The following is a 12,388-nucleotide window of genomic DNA, read 5'->3' as shown; positions in this document are numbered from 1 at the left end:
ATGCTTTCGCAAGGGTTTTGAACTTGGGAACTCCCCATGGCGCACACAAGCATGAGCATGACGCGGCCAGGGACATGAGGCGCGCAACACAACATGGGCAAGGAGAACTTGGTGCGCAGGATACACATGCAAGGCTCCACTGCCCCGCTCTCCACAAGGGTAGGGCAATCCCCTGGTGCCCCTCCCACACTTGGCGCGCTAATTGGATCCCCATGCAAGGCTTCACTGCTCTGCTCTCCACAAGAGCAGAGCAGCCTCCTAGGAGCAACACCCATGGGCCAAAAATTCAATTAAAATTCCTTTTGAACTCAATTCTTCACCAATTGAGCCAAGGCCATCCAAGACCCATTCTCCCTCAAATCCAAAGCAAGCAAAGCCCACATCATCACTCAAAGGCACATGGATCAATTAGATTAGGATTTTCATTTTAATCGTAATTTATTTTAATTTCATTTTCATTTTCACTTTGTAAATCCTATATAAAGGCATCAATTCCATCTCACTAAGGAGGTTAGCTCCACTAGGGAGCATTAGGATTAGTAGTAGAGAGCTCTCTCTTTTAATTTTCCTTTCTGTTTGAATTTTGGATTGATATTGAAAGGAATTCTGTTTTCATTCTCCATCTGCAACATCTCTGCTTTGTTCTTCTGCATAATTCAGGAAATTAAGGATTTGAATCAAAACTCTCTTACTACTTTCATCTTTCTTTCTTCTTCAATCTGCTTTCTACTTTGATCAAGGAAGGAATTGAGATCTAGACTTGTTTTCTAGTCTCTTTGATTCCCTGAGATCTTCAATTTTATTTTGCAATTGAGTTGAGCTCTTGGCTACTCTTCTGTTTTTACTGTTTCATTGAAATTGTTGATTCTTCTTCTGGAATTTCATGCATGATCTAAGTCTTCTTGCTGGTTTCCTCTGATGCTACGTTTACTTTTCTGCAATTTCCTTTCCTGCATTCTGCACTTTCACATTTCTGTTCACATTGAGCTTGATTTAATTTCCTGCACATTTACATTTTCTGCAATTTAAATTTCTAGTTGCTTAATCTATTGCTTTCTTTAATTTCCAGCACCCAACCCCCTTTACTTTTGATACAATTTACATTTCTTGCAATTTAAGTTTCAGCTATTTTACATTCTTGTTCTTTAAGGTACTTGCAATTTTACTTTCTGTATCTTTTAAATTCTTGCTATTTCCTTTTTGTTGGCTACAATTTCACACAATTCACTCAATGTTAGCTTGACTAAACTAATCATCCACTAAAGTTGCATGATCTATCAATCCCTGTGGGATCGACCTCACTCTAAGTGAGTTATTACTACTTGATGCGACCCGGTACACTTGCCGGTTAGGTCTATGTGTTTGGAAGTTCATTTTTCCACAAAAACACCATCAACAATGAGGGTCACAACATACATTAGATTGGTATGCATTAGGAGTTGGATTGTACCCATAAGTAATCGGTGCAGGTTGTTGCCAAGAAGGTTGATCAATTCTTTGAGGCTCCTCCCATCATTGATTGTTCCATCCTTGATGCATTGTCATTGAAGCTTGCATTCCCTACAACATAGTTGCAACCAACCTCATAGCTAAAAGGGTGAGAATTTATGGTGGCAAATAAAAACAAAGGCTAACAAAAATAAGCAACAAGTCATAAACCTAACAAAAACAAACAAATAAACAAAAGGCAAACATATTCACATATTCATAATAGCCAATAATATAACACCATTGCAATTCCCCGGCAACGGCGCCAAAAGTTTGAAAGAGTATTTTCGTATGGTTAAGAATTTTACACAAAATAATTCCGTTGGTAGTATAGTTCCCACCCAACTAACAATAGTCAAATCAAATTTAAATAAGTTTTGGTTGTCACAAGTACAAACCCTAATGAAAATTAACCAAAGTATTCAAATCTCGGGACGTCTCACAAGGAATTGCAATATAGTGATCAATTATTGGCTGTGAAGAATAAGGGGGTTTGATTTTATAAGTGGCAAGAAAATTTAAAAACAAGGAAGTAAATGATAAGAACTAATAAAATAAAGGAAAAGAACTCTTGGCTAGACATAGGTAATTGAGATCACCATCCTTGTCTACAAACCATATATTGAAAATTATGAGGGACCAACCCATTAAGTCTACTCTTATGGTTGAAGTAAGTATAATGTCTACCTCAACGCATTAAGTACGTCAAATAGGCTTGATCAACATCAATCTATAAGTCATAACCTAGCTACTAATTAACTTAGTACTAGGCTAGAGTCAGCGGTTATCAAATTGACCACTAAGGATTCTCAAATCACCAATTCAATAAGACCTAAGGACTCAAGGTCACTCAATTTCCTTAGCCTATGACAAGAGTAAGAAAACTACTCAAAAACTAGTGAAAACATTTTATCAAACACCTAGAGTGCAAGAAAAGTAAACATCACAAAATTCAAGAATTAATGAAACCCATAACTAACATAAGCAAGAAATCAACAATAATAATGAAGATAAACATCAAAGAGGGCATGGAAACATAAAATTGCATTAAATGAAATCAAGATCCAACAATGGTTCATCAACATAAAAGAGAGCTAAATAAAGGAATTGACAAGTAAAACTAGAAGAGTAAAGATGTAACAACAAGAAATTAAAACGGAGAACTAAATCAAAATAAGAATTGAAAGTTGATCTAAGAGAATTTGACTTAAACTACCCTAAATTCTAGAGAGAAGGGAGAGCTTCTCTTTCTAGAATTCTAACCTAAACCATGATGAAAACTCAAACTATGACTACTTGGTTCATCCCCCTTCAACCGTTGGGTTCAATAGCATCATAAATGGGTTGGATTGGGCCCAAAATGCTTCAGAAATCGCTGGCCACGAGTTGCCTTTAGTGAGCCACGCTGATCCTGCGATGTGTGCGCATGGAACAATGCATACGCATCCCTTAACGCCAGGCAACTATGGCAAATTTTATATCATTTTGAAGCCTCAGATGGTAGGTTTCCGATGCAACTAAAACCGCCTCATTTGGGCCTTTGTAGCCCAAGTTATGATTGATTAAATGCAAAGATGTCAGGATTGACTGCTTTGCGATTCCTTCATTTCTTCGTGAGTTCTCCATTTTTTACATGCTTTTTCTTCATTTCCTGATAAACCACTATTTTATGGTTTATCTTGTGCTAAGTAGAGTGGATCTTATCAATCTTTTATACACTTATTCATATGAAATGCATATTTTTTCATTTTCCTTCCCAAATTGATGCTTTGATTGAAAACATGCTTATTTGGCCTTAAATTCATTATTTTTAATCCACTCTTATTTCCATTCAATGCCATGATATGTGTGTTAAGTGTTTTCAGGGATTATAGGGCACGAATGACTTAGAGGATGGAAAAGAAGCATACAAAAGAGGAAGGAACACAAGGAACTAAAGATTTTATTGGCACGCAGCGATGCGCACGCGTGAAGCGACGCGTACGCGTGGTCAGGAGAAAATGCAGCGACGCGCACGCGTGTAGCACACATACGCGTGACTAGAAGAATTCGCATCGACGCGTACGCACCACGTGCTGCAGATATCAGAATTCGAAGGGAGCAATTTCTGGGCCCCTTTTTCACCTAGTTTCAGTCCCGAAAGTCCAGATTAGAGGCAGTGGTATAGCTGAGACCTAAACACATTTCATTCTCACTTAGTTTAGTTTTAGATTTGAGGATATCTAGAGAAAACACTAGCTCTCATAGGGTTGTTAGCTTTTTTTCTTGGTTTTGCTTGGATTGGATCTTGAGAGAGTTGCTACTACCTTCAGTTGAAGCCTCCGTCATTATAGTTTGCTTTTCTGTTGCTCTACTCCTTTATTTTTCTATTTATTTACGTCAATTCATGTTTAGATTTTCTTAATTTTAAATCTATCAATATAATGAACCATTTCTATGTTTAATTTCGTTTAATCAATTTTCAGTTCCAATTTTGCTTTTATTAATTTAATTTTAATTATTATGTCTCCCCTCTACTCCCTTTTCATGTTTGTGAAAATGGCATCCATGTTAATGGAATAGAGCTCTCAACTTGGCTTTGGAGTTGATTAATTGGAATCCGTTGAGTTGGAAAACTCAAGTGTTAATTTGAACTTTGAAATTATTGTCTAACTCTATTTTCACTAACTCTAGTCCCTCCCTGGGAAAGGGGCTAGGACTTGTGAGTCAGAGTTAGTGTACCCAATTGACCTTCCTTTGCAACTGCAAGAGGATAACTAATTGGAACAATAACTTTTACTAGAACACTTGAGAGATTCAACGAGAATAGACACTCCAATTAATCTTTTTCTAGCAAAGGCTTTTTAAATACACAACATCTCTTGTTATCATTCACTGCTTTAATTTTTAGTTATTTAATTTCTGTTTTCAAACCTCATAAATCTCTCAGAAAACTCCTGGCCAATAATTTACACTGCTGTGTCACCTATTTGGGAAACGACCTGGAAATTATACTCCCAGTTATTTATTCCTTAATTGTGACATCTTTTAAATTGATAGTGGGAATTTCGTCGGTTAAGATTGTACTCATAATGCATTTTCTATTAATATTTCTTAACTGGTATTTTTCCGCCAGTCATTCCCTCAAACCAATCTTTGCCTTCTAAACCTGAAATCACTTAAAAAACATATCAAGGCATCGAATGGAATTAAAGTGAATTAAAATTAGCAATTTTAGGATCTAAAAAGCATGTTTTTACACTTAAGCACAAATTTAAGGAGAATTACAAAACCATGCTATTTCATTGAATAAATGTGGGAAAAGTTAATAAAATATCCTAAATTAAGCACAAGATAAACCCCAAAATTAGGGTTTATCAAGTAGCCTCCAATCTTGCAAAGTTGTTGCTGTTATCACATGGTTGTGGGGCTGAGGGTGATACATCTTGAGAATGGTTATTGTATGGTTGTTGGTTGGAGTAGTAGGGTGCATTTTGTGAATTGTGGTAAGGTCTATTTTTGCTTGGTTGATGGTTGTTGTACTGGTTAGAGTGGTACGGTTTGTGGTCTTGAGTATGGTTTTGTTGGTTTTCCCATCCAAATGGGTGGTTCTTCCAACCTGGGTTGTATGTTTTGCCATTAGGGTTATATGGTGGTCTGGATGAATTGTTCACATAGTTGGCTTGCTCCCATTCACATTCAACTTTTGAGGCGTTTTCCCCATTCACATTCAACTTCAAAGGTATTTTCTTCTTGAATAGGTGCTTGGGCTTGGATAGCTGAGACTTGATTCTTCTCCATCTGCTTGGTTAGAGCTGTTAGTTGAGCTGTGATCACCTTATTTTGAGCCAGCAAAGCATCCATAGAGTTGAGCTCCATTACTCCCCTTATTGGGTTTCTATCAGAGGCATAGAAGTACTCATTGCTGACCACAGTTTCTATTATGCTATGGCCTCTTCAATTGTATTATTCTTGTTGAGAGAGCCTCTTGAAGAGTGATCTAAAGCCTTCTTTGATTCTTGTGACAATCCTTCATAGAAAATGTGCAGTTGTACCCATTCATTGAACATGCCCATAGGGCATTTTCTTGTCAACTCCTTGTATCTTTCTCATGCCTCATAGAGAGTTTTTCCATCTTTTTGTCTAAAGGTTTGCACCACAGCTCTCAATCTGTTAACTATTTGGGGAGGGTAGAATCTTGCCAAGAACTTGTTTACTACTTCTTCCCAAGTTGTCAAACTTTCTTTAGGAAATGATTCCAACCACTTTGATGCCTTATCCCTGAGAAAAAAAAGAAACAGTAGCAGCTTATAGGTATCCAGGTGGACACCATTAGCCTTTACTATATCACAGATTCTCAAAAATGTGGTTAGATGTTGGTTGGGGTCTTCCTGTGCACTTCCTCCAAATGAGCAGTTGTTTTGAACAAGGGTAATGAGTTGAGGCTTTACCTCGAAATTGTTAGCATGAATGGTTGGTTTTAGAATCCTGCTTCCACAATTTCCTAGGTTTAGGTTGATGTAAGAGCCTAGAACTATTCTCTCCTGTCCCACATGGTTACCAGCACCTTCCCCAACATGATTATGTATTTCCTCCTCCATAGTAACGTCCAGATCTTCCTCCACTACTACCTCTCTAACTATTCCTTTGCCTCTTGCTTCCCTCCTTAGTCTAAGAAAGGTCTTCTCAGGTTCACTATCAAAAGAGGTTGAAGTTTCTTCTCTTCTACCTGTCATACATTCAGCAGACAATAAGCAGAAGATAAGTGAAGGAGTCACTCTTGTCAAGACTTATGGTTAGACTGATTGGTGCAATTGATCAAACAGTTAGTGGATTAGTATATTAAACTGGAAATATATATATAATAAATCGACTGGAAACTCAAATGCTAAAAGAAAGAAAAAGAATAAGAATAAGAATTGACATTAAAGGGATTAACAAGGTAAATAAAAATGCTTAATCTAAATATCCATCAATTTAGTCATTGTCAATTTCAAACCAATCACCAACAACGGCACCATAAAACTTGATGACCGGTATTCACTCACTAAATTATGAATCCGTTCTTTGGCAAGCACACCAAACTATCGTCAAGTAATAACCCACTATGAGTAGGGTTAAATCCCACAGAGATTGGTCGATTGAGCAACTTTAATTAATGGGTGAATTAGTCAAGCTAATCAATAGAGATTGTTGGGAGCAGAATTCTAAATTAGCAGAAATGTAAATGACTTAGAAGTAAAGAAAAACAATCAAATGCAAGGAAAGTAAATGGCAAGAATGTAAAGTGCTGAAACATAAATGACTGAATAATAAATGGGAAATGGATAATGACAGAAATTAAAGAAAGCTATAAAGAATAGGGAAGATAAGAATAGGGAAAATTCATTGGGATTAGGAGATGTTGCTTTCTTTAGATTAAATTCAGCTCATCTCATCTTGAATCACGTAACTCATTGACCTCTTGACAATCATGATTGATTGAACCCCAATTCCTTGGTGATTCAATCTCTCAAATCTTGATAATCAGCCAATTCCTTTGTCTAATTACTTATGAAGAGGGATATGTTTAGTCCCTGATTATACCACACATGTTCATAAATCCAAATAGTGGGTGGATTTCATGTCACCATATCCAATCCCAAAACCCAGATCTACTGAAGTGTGAGAAAGGGTTTCAAGCATGGCTTCATGTTTTCTTTTCCAAGGTTCCCATGAAACCCATTTTGCATTCAACCTCTTTCCCAAGAAGATTGAACACTAACATAAAGAATGAAATTCCTTCTAGCAAATTAAAGAGAAGATGAAGAGAGAAAGAAATTCACTATTATTAATCCATCGAGTACAACAGAGCTTCCTCTCCCAATGAGAGGGAGTTTAGCTACTCAGAGCTTAGAGAAAAGTACAAGAGATGGAAGAAGATGAAGTGAAGTCAAAACTAAAAACCCAAAACTAACTTGCCAATCCCCCTTTCAATACTCTCAGGGGGTATATATACTTCTTCCTATCACTAGAATTAAAAAGTACCAAAGAGAAGGAAAATTACAACTGAAAAGAAAAAGGAAAAACTCATAAAATGAACCATCTGCCTAGCGTGTTACTGGCGTTTAAGTGGTATGCCATGCCTAGCTCCTCAGTATGGCTTGGCGTGCCACGCCTGGCTCCTAAGTGGCACGCCTCCTCTGTCCAGCTAACCTGGCGTGCCATGCCTTTGATCTCAAGTGGCACGCCCAGAGTCTTTCCTTTGCCCAGCTAGCCTGCCATGCCATGCCTTCGAGCTCAAGTGGCACGCCCAAGGAACTTTCTTCCCCTCTTCTTCTCTGGAATCTTGAACTGGCGTGGCGCGCCCGCGTTTGGCGTGCCACACCCATAGTAAGCACTTCATCCTTCTTCTCTGGAAAACAATACTGGCGTTTCATGCCTTGTAGTTGGCATGCCACGCCCTTGATGGAGACTTCCTTCTTCTTCTCTGAAAGTTAATACTGGCATGCCATGCCCAGTAGCTGGTGTGCCGCGCCCTTGAAGGGGACTTCATCCTTCTCCTCTGGAAGTTAATACTGGCGTGCCATGTAAGGTCCCAAATCAGTTGGAGAGGGGAACGAAGCATGCCTTATAAGGGTGTGGATACCTGACATTAGGATTTTTTCTAGTAAATAATTTTATAAAAATAGTCGTGTTCTAAGTATAGCTTCTAAACTAACAGAAAATCCTTTCATACAAACTTTTTGGTTGTCACAAGTAACAAACCCCTTTGAAATTGATAACCGAAGTATTTAAACCTCGGGTCGTCTTCTCAAGGAATTGCAGGGAAGTATGAATTATTATTGGTTATGCAAAGGTATATTTCGGGGTTTTGAAAAAGGGTTAAACAAGTGGTGCACGAAATTGTGATCATCAATGGCACCATCAACATGATACGCTCAATTGCAATCTCAACTCTTTATCACAACTTCGCACAACTAACCAGCAAGTGCACTGGGTCGTCCAAGTAATAAACCTTACGCGAGTAAGGGTCGATCCCATGGAGATTGTTGGTATGAAGCAAGCTATGGTCATCTTGTAAATCCTAGTCAGGCAGATTCAAATGGTTATGAATGATTTATGAATAAAACATAAAGATAGAGATACTTATGTAATTCATTGGTGAGAATTTCAGATAAGTGAATGGAGATGCTTTGTCCCTTCCGTCTCTCTGCTTTCCTACTGTCTTCATCCAATCCTTCTTACTCCTTTCCATGGCAAGATGTATGTTGGGCATCACCGTTGTCAGTGGCTATAGTCCCGTCCTCTCAGTGAAAATGTTCAACGCACCCTGTCACGGCACGGCTATTCATCTGTCGGTTTTCAATCAGGTTGGAGTAGAATCCATTGATTCTTTTGCGTTTGTCACTAACGCCCAGCCTTCAGGAGTTTGAAGCTCGTCACAGTCATTCAATCATTGAATCCTACTCAGAATACCACAGACAAGGTTTAGACCTTCCGGATTCTCTTGAATGCCGCCATCAATTCTATCTTATACCACGAAGATTCCGATTAAGGAATCCAAGAGATAAACATTCAAGCCTTGTTTGCTTGTAGAATAGAAGTGGTTGTTAGGCACTCGTTCATAAGTGAGAATGGTGATGAGCGTCACATAATCATCACATTCATCATGTTCTTGGGTGCGAATGAATATCTTAGAATAAGAACAAGCTGAATTGAATAGAAGAACAATAGTAATTGCATTAATACTCGAGGTACAGCAGAGCTCCACACCTTAATCTATGGTGTGTAGAAACTCCACCGTTGAAAATACATAAGAACAAGGTCTAGGCATGGCCGAATGGCCAACCTCCCAATACATGATCAAAAGACTTCAAATGATCAAGGATCCAAAGATTCAAAGATCTAAAGATGATCTAAGATCCCAAGATGAAAATACAATAGCAAAAGGTCTTATTTATAAAGAACTAGTAGCCTAAGGTTTACAAAGATGAGTAAATGACAGAAAAATCCACTTCCGGGCCCACTTGGTGTATGATTGGGCTGAGCATTGAAGCATTTTCGTGTAGAGACTCTTCTTGGAGTTAAATGCCAGCTTTTGTGCCAGTTTGGGCGTTTAACTCCCATTCTTGTGCCAGTTCCGGCGTTTAACGCCGGGCATTCTTAAGCTGATTTGGAACGCCGGTTTGGGCCATCAAATCTCGGGCAAAGTATGGACTATTATACATTGCTGGAAAGCCCAGGATGTCTACGTTCCAACTCCGTTAAGAGCGCGCCAATTAGGCTTCTGTAGCTCCAAAAAATCCACTTCGAGTGCAGGGAGGTCAGAATCCAACAGCATTTGCAGTCCTTTTCAGTCTCTGAATCAGATTTTTGCTCAGGTCCCTCAATTTCAGCCAGAAAATACCTGAAATCACAGAAAAACACACAAACTCATAGTAAAGTCCAAAAAAGTGAATTTTAACTAAAAACTAATAAAAATATACTAAAAACTAACTAAAACATACTAAAAACATACTAAAAACAATGCCAAAAAGCGTACAAATTATCCGCTCATGACAACACCAAACTTAAATTGTTGCTTGTCCCCAAGCAACTGAAAATCAAACAAGATAAAAAGAAGAGAATATGCAATGAATTCTAAAAACATCTATGAAGATCAGTATTAATTAGATGAGCGGGGCTTTTAGCTTTTTGCCTCTGAACAGTTTTGGCATCTCACTCTATCCTTTGAAATTCAGAATGATTGGCTTCTATAGGAACCCAGAATCCAGATAGTGTTATTGATTCTCCTAGTTAAGTATGATGATTCTTGAACACAGCTACTTTATGAGTCTTGGGCGTGGCCCAAAGCACTCTGTCTTCCAGTATTACCACCGGATACATACATGCCACAGACACATAATTGGGTGAACCTTTTCAGATTGTGACTCAGCTTTGCTAGAGTCCCCAATTAGAGGTGTCCAGGGTTTTTTTTGCTTCTCTTTTTTTTTGTATTCACTGCTTTTTCTTGCTTCAAGAATCATTTTTATGATTTTTCAGATCCTCAGTAACATGTCTCCTTTTTCATAATTCTTTCAAGAGCCAACATTCATGAACAACAAATTCAAAAGACATATGCACTGTTTAAGCATACATTCAGAAAACAAAAGTATTGCCACCACATCAAAATAATTAATCCTGCAGCATCACACGCAGCACGAGCACGCAATGAGGCTTCATCACACAATTTCCTGCTCTGCCCTCCACAAGGGCAGGGCAGCCTCCTGGAAGCTACTTTCTCATAGGCTGAAAATTGGATTAAAAATCCAATTTAATTTATTTCTTCACCAAATCAAAAGCCCATCCAAATTCCAAAATCCAAGAATAGAAAGTGTATAAATAGGAGATAGTTTGATGTAATTAGGACCTTCTTTTGATTTTTGATTTTTGACATTTTGAAACTTCATCTTCTCTAAGAGCATTGAACTGAGATTTGAGAGAATTAGGAAGGAGAATTGATCTCTCTTCTTCCTTGTTCTTGCTTGAGCATTTTTACTTTTCTTGTTTGAGTCTTGGGTGTGAAGAATTGAGGAATTTCTGTCTCAATCTCCATTTAAGATCTCTTTGATTTCTCTACTGCATAATTAAGTTGAATCCCAATTTCCTTTACTGCTTCCTCTTTAATTTCTTGTTAATTGCTTTGTGAATTTGGATCTGGGAAGGCAATTGAGATCTAGACTTTGCTATCTAGTCTCTGGAGTCCTGAGATCCCATTTTCCTTTTGGTTCTTCTGTGAACCCCTGCTGCAATTTAATTCCCCTTTCTGTTTGAGATCTAACAGAACTCAAATCATTTCTTGCTTTGATAATTGTTGCAATTTAATTTTCCTTGCTTGAATTCTGAAATCCCAGTCCTCAAATCCCTTTTCCATTCAAGCAATTTATATTTCTTGCACTTTAAGTTACTACAATTTACATTTCTTGCACTTTAAGTTTCAGTCATTTAATTTCTTGTTCTTTAAGATTCAGCTATTTTACTTTCAGTTCTCTTTAATTACTGCAATTCTTCCCTTCCCCTTTACATTTTCTGTCATTTACTTACTGTTGGATACAAAATCACTCAACCAATACTTGATTCACTTGACTAAATCAACCACCGAACTAAAATTGCTCAATCCCTCAATCCCTGTGGGATCGACTTCACTCCCATGAGTTTTATTACTTGATGCGACCCGGTACACTTGCCGGTGAGTTTTGTGTTGGATCATTTTCCACACATCAAGTTTTTGGCGCCGTTGCCGGGGATTGTAATAGATTGACAATGATTAAGTGAAGTGGAGATCTAGATCAAGCACTTTTTCTTTATTTTTTACTAACACACTAACTGTTTGAAAATTTGCCTCTATCAACTCACTAACTGTTTGAGAGTTTGTCTCAACTAACTGCACTCAATTCTCAAGTGTGCTGCTGTTTGTTCCTCCTGATTGTTTGCGTGCCACAGGAAAGAAGAGAAGTCAGAGGAAAGACTATCATTGGAAAAGAAGTCTCTACAGACGAAGAATATCATGACATGAAGCCACCACTCATTACACTAATCAAGAACAATTGTTCTTATGACGGAAATCCATTGGAAGATCCTCAACAGCACATATCCACTTTTCTGAGGACTTGTGATGCTGTCAAAACTGATGGTCTAAATCATGACACTTATAAGATCCTGTTATTCCTTTTCTCATTAAGGGGTGAAGCTGCACAATGGTTTGAAACTTTTCCCCAAGGAAGTATCACTAGTTGGGATGATTTGGTCACCAAATTTCTGGCCAAATTCTCCTCATCCCGACAGATCATCAAGCTGAAAGAGGGGGAACATCCATTCACACAAGGAGAAGAAGAACCACTCTTCAAGGCATGGGAAAGATACAAGAAAGCAACTGATAAAGTGGGTTTCCGAGCTTTCT

This window comes from Arachis stenosperma, chromosome 9 (assembly GCF_014773155.1).
Source record: "Arachis stenosperma cultivar V10309 chromosome 9, arast.V10309.gnm1.PFL2, whole genome shotgun sequence".
NCBI lineage: Eukaryota > Viridiplantae > Streptophyta > Magnoliopsida > Fabales > Fabaceae > Arachis > Arachis stenosperma.
Note: the sequence above shows the minus strand (reverse complement) of the source record.